The following is a 15959-nucleotide window of genomic DNA, read 5'->3' as shown; positions in this document are numbered from 1 at the left end:
CAAGTGTGAATCACACTGCATGCACAGGATATCAGTACACTGGGCCACTGTCTTACACAAGCTATAATACATACCATTGAACATGGGTGCTGTATTAGCCCTCAGGAGCTATAATAGCAGCATCATTGGTACAAAACGTAGCACACCTATCTTTGGTACAAAAGTCTTTGGGTTCTATTCCTACACCAGGTAGATGGATTGCTAACACTTTAGTGCAGAATAAGGAGGGTGCTACATTCCTGCTTGAGTTGGTGGTGGCTAAAGTAGATACAGGAGAGTCCATGGCACCTACTGAAAATTGTAGGGGGGGTTTTATTGATATGTACATTATGTATTAATTATATATTTACATTATTTACATCTATTTACAAATCTCCATACATTATAAACTTTATTTTAAGCATTGCCTTCCCATTCTTTTATCCATAGCCAAGACATTATTTTCTCCGGAATCTTTGTCAAAGTCCATTTTCCACTGTATTTAATTTCATTTAGTCTTTCGTTCTGTATAGTCCATTAAACATAAAATATTACTCTGCCCATTTCTTCACTTCTTCCTGTTTTCGTGCACCATAATAACCAAATTCGATTATTTCCATATTTATTTGTTCAAATTTTAACAAACTTTTCACCCTTTTATGTTTACATATTTCTTTCTACAAATTATTAACTCTTTCTCATTTCAAAACCACATGCTCAGTAGTCTCAAACTCTCCACATTTATTACATATTCTATTTTGCTTTTTTTGTATGGCATATTTGCCTTAACCGGCAATTTTCTAATAGACAATCTCAAAAAAAAATCATTACATTCTTTAATCTTTTTGTAGTTATTATATCTCATCATTATTATGACTTTTTGCTTATCAGTTTCTAAATCTTTCCATGGATCAATGCAATAAAATGCTTTCATAATATTTAAGTACCATTCTTTTCTGTTTCTCGCACATATATTCTTTTTTATTTTCCATGACACAATTTTGTTTTGGTACTCTTTCATTTCTTCATTTGCAATGCTTTTACTTCTTTTTCTAACTTCCGTTCTTTCCACAGTTCTTTGTATTTGTAATATAGTGTCATTTCTATCAAGTTTTTATTTTCCTTTATAATTCCTTTTAATACCTTATATAAAATTAAAGATGCTGCATATACTACTTGGTTTATTAAACCCAAGCCTCCTTGCGCGTCTTTCATATATATAATCCCTATCTTGACTGGATTCATTCTAGATCCCCATATAAAAGAAAATATAATCATCATTAGTTCCTTTTCATACTTAATAAGAATCTCATAGATGTCAGCAACATAAGCAATTTTTCCTATTACCACAGTATTCAACAAGTGTGTTTTTTTCTATATGAACATCTATATGATTTCCAAAAATTAGTCATATCCTTTACTTCTTTGAGTACATTATCTTATTGTTGTTGTCTGTATTCATTCCTTCCATATATTATTCCTAATATACCTATATATTTTTCATTGAACTCAATATCTCCTATAATACTTTCAAATCCAAATCCTTTACTTTTCTTTTTATTTATACTTAACATTTTTTTAATTTTTGCTTAATTTTTCATTTACTTCTTCCATCCATACTTTATTTTTAACAATACAATATCATCCACATAATTAGACATCACTGGCAGTTGCATTTCCTTCATCATTTTGTATCCACTGCTACTTGATATTTTAGTAATTTCCTTCATCATTACATTAATAACTAATGAGAAAATTACACTACTAGCTGGGCAGCCCTGCTTTATTCCACATTCTATTTTTATTTCTTTCCCAATCCAGCCATTTACATTTAGTTTCACATAGCTCTTTTCATAAACACAATTTATTACTTTTAATATTTTTGCTTAGATTATATGCCTGCAGAATTCCCCATAATGATTTATATTTTCAAAGTCATGTCAAAGTCAAAGTAAACTTTATTGTCATTTAGAACTACACACGTGTGTAGCCTAAACAAAATTTTGTGCATCAGCTCAATTCCTGAGATTACAAAGGAAAGTGAAACAACACATACAAGTAGAGGAATAAACATAATCCAACTGACGTAAAAATTAGTACAAAAACCAAGTAAAAAGCAGCTCCACGGGTAGAAACACTCAGTCCAGGAATCACAAATGTGATACAACCAGAAATAAACTGAAGTTAAATAACTTTAATGAATAAAAACAGGAATTAATCAAGCGCTTTTGCCTGGTTCCTACCAGGCTTTATCAAGATCTTGATAAAGCCTGGTAGGAACCAGGCGAAAGGGCTTGATTAATTCCTCTGTTTTTATTCATTAAAGTTATTTAACTTCAGTTTATTTCTGGTTGTATCACATTTGTGATTCCTGGACTGAGTGTTTCTACCAGAGGAATAAACATAACTAACAAATGCAGTACTACTCCCAATACATGCAAGAAAGAGCAGAGACATTTACCAACACTCATGTACGAAAATAATTCCCTCCCCTGAGTTAAATTAACTACCCTATTTAAAGTAAAACAAAACACATTTAAGATTGAAATGCCTAAGTTATTTTTCTAATATTGCACTTGAATAAGTTAAATAATACTGACTATGGCTATAATAAATAAATATAAATATTGCACTTACTTGGAATAATATGTAAGTATATATTGCACAAATAAATAAAAAAATGACTTATTATGTGTCCAGACCTCTGGGACTAGTGCCTGATTTTAGAAGTCTAATCACTGTAGGGTAGAAACTGTTACTAAATAATGTAGTCATGCAGTGGATGCTGCGATATCTCCTGCCCAATGCCAGTTGCTTAAACAGTCCGTGCGCAGGATGTGTGTTGTCCTGTATTTTTTTGTCACCTTTCAGATGTTTCTTGCAGAATAAAGATATTGTATCGATGGAAGACTGGAACCTGTTACCTTCTCTGCAACCCTCACCACTCTTTGTAGTGTCTTCCTTTCTGTAATTGTGCATCTTCCAAACCACACTGTGAAGTTGCAGGTGAGGATGCTCTCTATTGCACCTTTATAGAAGGTGGAGAGAATATGAGGACAAAGCTTAGCTTTTTTCAGCCTCCTTAAAAAGTGGAGGTGTTAGTGTGCTTTCTTGACCAGTCAGCTGGTGTTTCCTGACCACGAGAGATCCTCCAATATGTGTATACCCAGGAATTTCATACTCAGCCCTCTCCACACTCTCACACACTCATGAACATGAGCACACTTGGACATTATCATAGGCTTTATGTATATTCCCTAGCATAACCTTTCCTTCTACATTTTTATTTATGAGATCATCAGTTATTTCTCTTATTATCCATAACAAGTTTTAACTTCTTTTCCTTTTCTTCTGAATACATTTTGGTCATATATTCTACCCCTTTTTGTAACCTTTTTGTTATTATTCTCATAATTTTATAATCCATATTATTCAGTGTTATAGGTCTCCAATTTTGTATCTCCTCTTTATGTCCTTTTTTAAATATACATTTTATAACTCCTTAAAACATCTCTTTCTCTTTAATTCCAGTTTCTAACCATTCATTCATAACTTCTAAAAATTATTTTTTGCCATTCCTTCATTTCTTTATACATACCATATTCAATTCCATCTAGTCCTGTCACAGAATTCATATCTTTTAGAATTTCATCCAATTCTTTCATAGTTATTTTTTGTTCTAAATACTCATTATCTTCATTGTTTAAATTTTCACCTTTATAAATTTTATTTTATAAACACAAAAAAGGAACTGCAGCAAGCAAACGAATGACACACGAATGAAAATGCCAAATCCTTTAATACAATAAAGCACTTTTCGTTTGACACAGTATACAAACTTCTTCAGATGAATGAACTATCTTACCCAAAGGGTTTAAATACTAAAACAGTTAATCACTCAATTAACCAATAAGACAATAAAAGCAGCAATAATGCACTTTTAAAGAACTTTTAAAAAAAACAAACACTTTAAACCACCTGTCATACAACATATATCCATACTCTATGATCAATCGTTGTATCAATAAATTGCATAACATTACACATCTCATATCGCAAAACCTACTAAATATAAATTAAAAAGTAAATAAAAACTTATTAAACTAAAAATTAAGATGGTGTTATATAAAAGAAATGTCATCTTGTTAAACTCTTAAGCTTCAAAATGCTGCTAATAGAGCAGCCTTCATTCAAACCAAGCACAGTGTACGCATTTAACCTAATCTGCCAGCCTAATTCAAGCTCTTCCAACTTTAAGGTTGCAGGACCACCTTGAGAATCCTGACAAACTTGGTCAATCACCAAAAATTTAAAACTATGGTCAGGATAAGATGAAATATGCTTAGCCAAAGCGTTTTCAGATGTATTTTTCTTATAGCATAAATATGTTCATAGAGGCACTCACGAAGACGCCTCTCCATTTTTCCAATATAAAAGGCCAAACAGGCTTGGCACTGAGCTAGATAAACTATCATTCTAGAATTGCAATTCACTCTGTGCTTTAAAGTGTACAGATGGTCATGTACCTTGAATCTAGTAGATTCAATAATACATTGACAATAACTACAAGATTGACATTTATACATGCCAACAGTTCTACTACACCGTAACTTGACGTTGTTCAAAGAAAGCTTTCTTATACAGAACTCTAGGTTGATCACTGACTCTATGAAGAACACTTGGGTCACTCCTAAAAAGTGCCCAGTTCTTACATAGAATTCGGAAACAATCCTTACTATTGATACTAAAAGTTGTGATAAACGTAGGTCCTTGTGCCTTAGACTCGAGGAGAGTGTTAGAATCATTTGCTGACAGGGGGACAATATTCTCATCATGCTGATGTTGTGTGTGGGCACTGTCTAGAATCGGTTTGTAAAAACGTCTAGCACGTTTACTTGAAACCTCCTCAATGATGCCATCAACCATATAGTCTGGGTACCCGCGATGTAATAACATACTCCTTAAAAGGGAGCATTCAGCTTGAAAGTCATCGTCAAGGGTAATAATGTGGGCTGCCCTAACCAACTGGCCATTTACAACAGCCCGCTTCTGATGGTAGGGGTGGCAACTAGAGTAATGTAGAAATGAGTTGGAATATGTACTCTTCCTATGAATATTGGCCATGAATTTTTGAATAGAATAGTCCTTGGTTAACAGTACATCAAGATATGCTATAACCTCAGTATTAAATGTAGAGGTAAATTTCAAAAACTGCGTAGACTTATTGAAATGATTAACCACCATATCACTGGTCGTACTGTCACCATCCAACAACATAAAAATACCGTCAAGGTAACGGGTGTAAAAAATCATTCTATCCTTAAAATCGCAGTTGTTAAGGACAAAAAGGTGCTCCCAATAGGCCATAACAGAGTTAGCAACACTGGCCCCACACGGGGAGCCCATTGCTACCCCTATTTTCTGTAAATAAAACCTGTCGTCAAAGATTAAATAATTATTATCAAGTATCAGATCTAATAATTCATTAACAAGTTCCAACTCATTTCTCTTGCCACCATGTAACCTTAAAAGTTGGCCAACCAATTCTATAGCTAGATTGTGTGGAATACACGTATATAAATCTTTGACATCTATGGTGAGGAAATTAAATCTGGCATCAAAATCTAAGCTGTTGATTTTATTCAAGAATGTCCAGCAGTCTTTACAAATTTGGTTTACTTTAACCAAATACTTCTGTAAGACAGCATCAACAACCTTAGCACACACTTGAACATTATCATAGGCTTTATGTATATTCCCTAGCATAACCTTTCCTTCTACATTTTTATTTATGAGATCATCAATTATTTCTCTTATTATCCATAACAAGTTTTAATTTCCTTTTCCTTTTCTTCTGAATAAATTTTGGTCATATATTCTATCCTTTTTTGTAACCTTTTTGTTATTATTCTCATAATTTTATAATCCATATTATTCAGTGTTATAGGTCTCCATTTTTTTATCTCCTCTTTATGTCCTTTTTTAAATATACATTTTATAACTCCTGTACACATCTCTTTCTCTTTAATTCCAGTTTCTAACCATTCATTCATAACTTCTAAAAATTATTTTTTGCCATTCCTTCATTTCTTTATACATACCATATTCAATTCCATCCAGTCCTGTTGCAGAATTCATATATTTTAGAATTTCATTCAATTCTTTCATAGTTATTTTTTGTTCTAAATACTCATTATCTTCATTATTTAAATTTTCACCTTTATAAATTTTATTTTATATTTTCTTCTGTTTTAACCAATAATTCCAATACATATTATTTATTTTTATATTCCTTCTTGCTATCTTATTTGCTTACATTCCTTATTTTTTAATTCTGTTATTATTTTTCCTTCTTTTAGTATTTTACTTCTTTCTTTCCTTGTAAACAATATTTTTGTTTATATAACAAGTTGTTCATTTTAATTTGATTCCTTTTATATATTTATCTTTCTTTTTCAGTAAAGGAATTTTTCTTCTTTAATAAGTCTTTGTACATTTCTTGACTTAATATATTATATTCTCTTTTTCTTTTCTTTTTTCTTAACTACACATTCTAAAACACTTTTTTATATTTCTCTTTAAAATTAAGTCACCGAACAGTCCACTTCTCATAAAATTCTCTCATGCTCATATGATTTTTTTCCATAATTCCATAAGTTCTTTTTTCTGTTCTAAATCCAATTCCTTTTCATTAATTCTCTTTATTCCTTTTCCTATTCTTATATATTTTTCATTTTCCTGTACTTTAACCCATATGGCCACATGATCTGAAAATCCAGCATACTGATTTCATTTTTTTAACTTTTAAACTATTAGATTTTTATTTATTTATTTATTTATTTGCAGTTGGTTTATTTGCATTTGGTTTACCAGGATAGTCCATTGGGCCAAAATGAACCCGTTTTCAATGGAGTCCTGGGGAGAAAAGCTCCATAACAATCTCAATACAGTAGGTTATTAATGATAGTTATACAATGTAAAAAGTTCAAGCAAATAATTACAAAAAAGTTCAGCATACATTAGAAATTCTGTATACTTATGATGCATCATATAGATGATACAGACTAACAAAGTAACATTACAAATTAATACTGGAAGTAAATTCATATTATGATGCATAAACTTAAGAAGTGCAGTCTAGTACATTATATCAGACTAGTACACTTTTGCAAATTACATAGGAAACAGAGTGTGAGTGTTAGGGAAAAAAGGAAGAATTACTGGAGAAGCAGGGGAAGGATGGAAGATGAGGTAGCCAGAGTTAATTATGTGGGGTGGGAGCATGAGCATTCCCACTGGGATGCTAGGTGCGAATGAAGAGATCTTTTGAAAATCAAATGGTTAGGGATTGTGCAAATGGAAGGTGGAAGGGAGTTCCAGAGGCGTACTGGGCCGTAGGATAGTAGGTTTTTTCCAGGGGGATGAATTGGTTTATGTACTTCTAATAGATTTTGATTATGAGATCTTAATACTCTATTTGGCAGATGCATTTTAAAGGCAGAAGAAAGTGAGGGACAAAGGGAGGGGTTGAGAATGAGTTTGTGGGCGAGAGTTAATTGTGTGTAGGTTAGATGATTAGGTAGCTCTAGCCATTTTAGTTTTTGGAGAGAGAGACAGTGGTGGGTTGATGACCTATGGCTAGTAGTGAACTTGGCAATTTTGTTGTAGCAGGAGGAGAATTGTTTTTTTTACAGAGGACTGTAGATTAGTTAGGAGTGGAGCTCCATAGAGAAGGGAGGGGATGAGAAAGGAAGTAGAAAGAGTGATTTTAGTTGCAGGTGTAAGGTAATGATTTTGTCGGTAGAGCATACCTAGTTTTTGGTGGGGTTTTTTTATATTTAGTTGTATGTGGGAGTTGAATTTTAGTTGGTTATCAATTTGGACCCCAAGTAACTTGGTATCTGTCACCAGTTCCAGATGTGTGTTATTTTGACTCATGATTGAGAATGTATTCATATTGAAAGGAGTGGCTTTAGTGGGGGTAAATACCATTAATTTGGTTTTAGAAGCATTGAGAGCTAGGTGATTATCTTTCATCCATTGCTCAGTGGTTGAAAAGGCATCTTGTGTAAGTTTTAGAAGTGTGGGAATGGATGAGGCAGAGCAGATAATAGTTGAATCATCTGCATACTGGATGATATTTGAGAATGGAATAGATTTGTGGAAATCATTTATAAATATATTGAAGAGAAGGGGACCCAGTATGGAGCCTTGTGGAACTCCGGTAGGGGTATTAAGAAATGAGGAGGTGGATTTCTTCCATTTTACTGCTTGATATCTATTGGATAAGTAGCTGGAGAACCAAGTCAAAGAGGAAGGACCTAGGTTAAGTTCGGAAAGTTTAGTTAAAAGCAGGCTATGTGAGATGGTGTCAAATGCCTTGGAGAGGTCAAGAAGTAGGGTAGATACAATTTGGCCAGAGTCACGGGCTTTGTTTACAGTTTCAAGGAAGGAGAGGAGGGCTGTCATGGTGCTATGATTTGGTCTGAATCCATGTTGTGAGTGAGTTAGGAGGTTATTATCTAAGAGACGTGGTAGGAGTTGAAGTTGGACACACTTTTCTAAGAGTTTAGAAATGGGAGACAGGATAGCGATTGGGCAGAAATTGGTTACATTGTTATTGTTGCCACCTTTATTTAAGGGTATGATAAAGGCAAGTTTCCAGATTTGAGGTACTATACATTCTTGTATAGAGCGATTAATTAAAATGCTAATGGGGTAGGCAATTGCATCAGCAGCTATACTGAGAAAGTAAGAAGGGATGTTATCAGGAGCGTTTGTACATGGCTTTAGTTTCCTAAGGAGTTTCTTTATAGTAGAAGTGGGAATTGGTTTTAGTGAGAATAGAGGAGAGTGGATGGATGAGATTAGATATTAAAAATAATCGATTTCTGTCCTAATTTAATTCAATTTGTAGGCCCAGTGTTTATTCTGCCATATACTTAATGTTCCACATCTCATAATTTCTTCAACCATCTTAACATCACAATTTCTTATTTTTTCTTAAATTACAATTAAAATCACCCACCACTAAAATGTCCATATTTACACAAACATATTCAAGAATATTTTTAAACATCATTTCTCTCTGTTTTTGTTACATATGCATATAAAGCTATAATTCTATATACATATTTTTCCATCTCAAGTCTATTACCATAATTAGTCCTAGTTGCACTATGGTTACATCTAATATTTTAATGCTTTCTTAACATAATATACATAGCATGTTTATTTCCCCATGTTCCAAACTACTACACCTTTCCAAAGTTTTTCAGTTTGTGTTCTTTCTACCTCTGTTAATAATCTTCTAAAACAATAATATGTGCATCCACTGCAACACACCATTGTGATATACCTATTCACCTCTTAAGATTTTCCATACTGTTCACATATAAGCTATTATTTTCAGTTTTAAGTACAGTTAGTATAATAAAATGTTTATCCCTTTCCTTTCTTATTTTCTTTAAGCATTATATTTTTTGAATTTTCTTTTCCTTCCTTTAACTATTTTCCCTATCAAATTATTTTTATTTCTTACTGTACACCAATCAGCTTCTTCCTCACTTGTCTTCTCTGTTTCTTTTTCCTTGCTACTTTCTTTAACTTCATGTATAACCTCTTTATCAGTCACATCTTTTTGTACATTTTCTTGTATAACACATTCTTCTATCTTTCTCCTATATAACTTCATTTTCATTTTCTTGCACATTTATTTCACATAATAGTCATGAATGACCAGTATTGCCACATTTTTTGCACTTCAAATCATATTTTTTTTGCATTATGCTCTGTTTTACACATAAATGACATCTTTTTTATCACATTGAGTAAATGATAATTTTTTTCTACAAAAATAACACGTCTTTTGTTGACCCCTGTAGTTAACAAAACCGTTATTACCATGAACATTAATAATACTAGGTACATGCATAACATTATCATTTTCCATTTTCAGTATTACTCCACATTCCCATCCCCCAGTCCACAGTCCTCTTTCATCATATGTTTTTGGAGTGTCCATTACGTCTTTAAATATAGTTAACAAATGTTCTTTCAGTTCTTTTGCTTCAACTTCAGTTCTAAATTGGATCATTATTCTTTTTTTGTCCGTAAAAAGCTAGCACCACATATTCTGACCATGGATATTTTTTTTCTTTTGTTCATATGGACCCAAACAAATTGCCCATGGCCTGCCTAGTCTCGAATATCAAGTCACAAAAAGTCTGTTTATTAATTAAAATAAATGTTCTTACCTCTTTTGCATTGATACCCAGAGGAGCTATGACAGAGTCCCAAACCTCATACCTGTCCAAATGTTCTTCTTTTTTACTGCTTGCACATACTGTGTGCTTCTTTTTTGTTCCTTCTCCAACAGTTTGTGCATAAGTTTTTGTCTCTGAAACCTTTTCTGGCACAATCTCTTCTTCTCCTTTTCCTTCTGTTTTTTTCCATGGTGTCACTCTATGAAATTGCTGCTCCACTTTCTGCCTCACTTTGGTGTACCATTTCTTCCAAATAATCATCCTGCAAACCCCTCCCTGACTGGAGGGTTGTAATTATGCATTTTTCAGAGGTAACCGTCTCTCCTTCAAACAATCTTTTCTGAATGTTTCCCCCTGAATTCATCTCTGTTTCAGCTACATGAATCCATCTCTGTTTCAGCTACAATCTCATTTTCCTTCACAATCTAATTTTTCTCCAGTGTCACTGTTTTTTCTGCAGCCACATCATTAGAAAAAACATCTGGTAGCAATTCTACCATTTTGACTACATTTCCAGCAACTTTCATTCCAGTTACAGCACAAGCTGAAACACCCATGTTTTCCTCACTGTTTCTACAAGCCGCCTCCATGCCTGGAACAGGAACAGGAAGTCTGTTGTGTCACACACAAATGCTTCCCCTACTACCAAGAGTAGGAGAAGTTCCCTGATGCCCTAGCCAAATTTCCCCTAGTAGTATAAATACCACCTTGAGTCTCCCCCCTGAAAAGAGGCTACTTGCCTAATTGGACTAACCTGGTCAACAAAGGATAAATAAATACATTTTACCCCTTTATAACTAGCTAGTTTTCAATTCTATAATTTATATTGCTCTGTCATGAGTTGTGTTTTGTAGCCAAGACTACCCACTACCTGATATTACAACAGACAACTAGATGATGCGGTGTTGTACTAAGTCCCTCTTTGGTTTAGCACATTTCGGCGATTCAGCTAATAATTGTTCGAGCAAGCTATTTCCATGTATTTCTTCCTCATTCTAAGCCTCTAATGCTTAGATGTTACAGTACAAAGATATCACACCTTAAAAAGTTTAATGAATAAAGCTTTCGGGTCTACACCCTTCATCAGTATAACACTACAACAATACTATTACATTTAAATAGGAGACATCATCAAATCACATGCTTCAGCCCATCCCTAATCAAACACACAAAGAAACTTAAAAAGAAACAGCACTATAGGTGTAACCTATGTGTTATAAATATTAAAAACAAAATATAAAAGACTTACTATCATAGTAATGGTCTAACAAACTCTATACATCTAAGTGTAATATAATAATATACATACATATATATAATTAATTTACTCATATCTAAAATATGCAATAAAATTGCAGTATAAATGCAACAAATGCAATAAATATAATAAAAATAATTTTTATATAGAAACAATATGATATACTCATCTAAATTTGCATACATAATTAACTAAAGAATATATACAAAAGTATAGCCATAAAATTTATAACCTTTCTCTTTGTTTTTTAACTAATATTGGTTTCAGACTAACAGCATTATTTAACCCAGGGGAATGGATTATTAGACTTCAGGCAGACGTCTCCCCTGGGTTAAATAATGCTGTTAGTCTGAAACCAATATTAGTTAAAAAACAAAGAGAAAGGTTATAAATTTTATGGCTATACTTTTGTATATATTCTTTAGTTAATTATGTATGCAAATTTAGATGAGTATATCATATTGTTTCTATATAAAAATTCTTTTTATTATATTTATTGCATTTGTTGCATTTATACTGCAATTTTTATTGCATATTTTAGATATGAGTAAATTAATTATATATATGTGTGTATATTATTATATTACACTTAGATGTATAGAGTTTGTTAGACCATTACTATGATAGTAAGTCTTTTATATTTTGTTTTTTAATATTTATAACACATATGTTACACCTATAGTGCTGTTTCTTTAAGTTTCTTTGTGTGTTTGATTAGGGATGGGCTGAAGCATGTGATTTGATGATGTCTCCTATTTAAATGTAATAGTATTGTTGTAGTGTTATACTGATGAAGGGTGTAGACCCGAAAGCTTTATTCATTAAACTTTTTAAGGTGTGATATCTTTGTACGTATCTTGCATTTGGCAGTAACACCATTGTTACTTTAGATGTTACAGTACACATTAATGAAAGTTCCCAAAGAAGATTTGTATATATTCACATTAAATTGTTTGACTGATTTTACTAATATAACTGGATCTTTTTTTTCCCTGTGTCACTTCTGTAAACTGTCTCTATTAGGCTAGACTAGTCCAGTCACCAAAGATAGTAAAACAAAACTGCATTATAAGTAAACAACTAATTATGGGATGGAAAACTGTGAACAGAGTCAAAATAAAATGCTAACATTCATTCCTTTTCTGTTGGGGTTCTCTACACCCACTTTGAAAGGAGTTTTGCTTCTGTGTCTTCTACATTTTTATTGTCATCCTTAATGCACCTCACCTCATGTATAAAAATACCCTTATTCTTTACAAATCTGGGTATCATATCATGATTATTTAAGAGTCTTGAAGCAGGCATCAGTTTAATATTTCCAATTGCTTATCATCCAGCCCTATTACCGACTGCTTACCATCAAGACCTATTACCAATTACTTACCATGCAGACCTACCACCAACTGCTTAACATCCAGACCTATTACCGATTGTTTACTATCTGGATCTATTCCTGACTGCTTACCATGTAGACCTATTACTGACTGTTTACCATCCAGACCTATTATCAACCAACTGTTTACCATCCAGCCCTATTACCGACTGCTTACCATCCAAACCTATTACGACTGCTTACCATCCAGACTTATTACCGACTGCCAACCATCTGACATGTTACCAACTGCTTACCATCCAGACCTATTAACAACTGCTTACCATCCATACCTATTAATGAATGCTTACCATCCAGACCTATTACCAATTGCTTACTATCCAGACCTATTACCAAGTGCTTACCATCCAGTCCTATTACCTACTGCTTACCATCCAGAACTATTACTGACTGCTTACCATGCAGGCCTGTGCCACAGCACCTTCAAAGCATTTGTTTTGTGTTTTACAAATCTGTCTGTTATTTTAACTTCTACTTCATTAGCAGAAATCACCAATTTATTTAATCACTGCTATTCATGCTGTTGCCAAAATACAGGGATTATTGAGATGATTTTTAATGATGCTTGTCATAACATTAGACTCCTGGCATTCTTTTCATCAAATATGACAAACATATTGCTCATCCTTTATCCAGTTCTTAATTTAATAAAACTGAATTTTTTTTGTTGGAAATGAGGATCAAATGTGGGTCACTTAGAAAAATTGTTTTTACAGTGGTGGCATTCTGTAAATATGTGAACTGGGGTACAAAAACCCAAAGAGTGAGTGTTTTGAAGAAAGGGAAATACCAACTGTCACAAAGTAGGAAATCTATCTTATTTTTATATGTATGCATCCATGATACTCCATATGTAACCAAAAGTGGCCAAAGGCTATGAAGAAAGACAACACAACTACGGGAAAAGAACAGAGATATCACCAGCTTACCAAATGTGCTTGAAATTTATCCATATAGGACAGAGGTGAAATTTCATTAGGAATACTGCGTACATTTCTGAAGCTTCTTTTTGATGATACAGAGTGCATAAAGATCACTGAAATAAGCCAAAAAGAGCAGATGGTCTAAAGAGAAATCATATGGTGGGGACCATACCTCTCAACCTGGAAACATCAAAAATCTGGACAAAGGCCCATGAAAAATAGGTACAAATCTGTACGCTGATTAACATTAAATTTGCGTACAGAATTATGTAACCCCACCCACTCCAGTGGAATTGTGGGATACCAACTTTCAAACGCAAACTGAAGAACAGACTACCAAAATATGGCCCCCAGACCCTGTAGTAAATGGTAACCGTTTTTTTTTTTTTTAATGTGTAGTAATGATGTTCACTGGGAAGGGAGAAGATGATGAACCTTAGGATTTTGTTTTTGGTGACTTGCAGTATGTGGGTTTTGTAGTGAAAGTAGGGCAATTTACTGGTAGGCAATATTCTAATCTTAGCAAAAGAATATTATAGTTTGCTAGGACCTCCAAAAGTCATTCTCCATAGCCTACTGATCAGTGGCATAGCTAGAGTTTCTGCCACCTGGGGCTGTCTAAGTTTTCCCCCTTCCCCCCTCACAAAATCCTGGTCAAATGGGGCCCACCCAAACATAGCCTCCCCCCTGCAGCCATTCCAATGTCCCATTACTTGGCTATTTTGCCTCATTTACCATAAACACTGTAATGTGCATACTGCTTTACTTCTACAATGATTATTTGGATTTAATTTAAATTTTTAATTTTAGATTTTATAGCACAAACACTAATAGATATCTGCTAAACAAAACAATACAGTCTCACAATGAAAACAGCTGTTTTCAAATCATAGGCCCCTTGCACACGAAACATACATGTGTTCTTTGATATACTTTCCTGATTGTATTAAAATATATTCCTTGTATAATACAGCACACTTGTTAGAGCGAGTTTTAAATTTATTGTTTTGAACATTTTTCCAGTAAGCAATGAAATAAAATGCATGAACCAATAATGACAAAACTGCCCAATTCAGAACACTTCCATCATAAAAGTATACTCAGACTTCTACAATCCACCAGTATCAGTAAATATGCACAATTTCTGCAGAAGTAAAAGTCATCTAAATAATTCTGTTCCAAGCACAAACACCACTCTCAAGTCACAAACCCTTCTTTTAATGTTGTTCACAGTTTTACCCAAGTTCCCTTTTGGTTTTGGTCATCAACATAATTCCACATTAAAGAGATCTGTAACTAATGAAGAGGTTGCTGTTAGCAAACAACTTTATATTTCATTGTTTCATCTACAAATAAAGTGCCTGTTGTCCTTGAGGAATAAATTGTCTATGTTACATTTAAAAAAAAGATAAGTTGGCAGTATTGCAATAGGGAATGGATGGCAAACTGATAAAAGTTTCACAGAGGTATCTCCACCAAAGAGGACATTGTCAGGACTGCAGCATCCACCCCCTTTAAAAGTACAACACAGTATACTATCAGCAATCTATCTACATACTGTGGGAGTAGAACCCACAGCCTTCTGCATCAAAAAGCAAGTGTTCTACCTGTTGTACTACTAACAACAAACACAAACAGACTTGGTATAAGCAGCACTAAACTTCTCTCCCCTGAAGAACTATGCAGCACAAGAAATCTGGAAAAAGCCAAAATTTATTGGGGGGGATAAAGGCCCAAACCAGGGACACATTTTAAGCATTGCTTGTATAATCTTAGAAAAGTTGCTAGAATAAAATGTTTCATGTTACCATGCATTTCTTGAAAGTTAGGAAGACTGAAACGTAAATGGCTATCATTACTTGGTGAATTCAATTCTCACTGATTTGGCAGAAAACCACAAATTATAAGAGAAACAGACCACAAGTGTGAACCAAACTCTGTAAGACTTTGGACTTAACTCCTTGAATCACAAGTGGTGGTATGGCTAGAGAATTTAGGCTCTTGCTCCTTGTACCTAACGTACAGGGTTTGAGACTGATTAACACTATAACCACCAGTTATACCTAACTGGGGCATTTTACACATACACACACACACACACACACACACACACACACACACACACACACACACACACACAC

The sequence above is a fragment of the Protopterus annectens genome, chromosome 1.part0 (assembly GCF_019279795.1).
Source record: "Protopterus annectens isolate FY-2018-M chromosome 1.part0, PAN1.0, whole genome shotgun sequence".
In the NCBI taxonomy this organism is placed as follows: Eukaryota; Metazoa; Chordata; order Ceratodontiformes; family Protopteridae; genus Protopterus; species Protopterus annectens.
The sequence above is the reverse complement of the archived record's forward strand: the minus strand, read 5'-3'. Positions refer to the sequence as shown.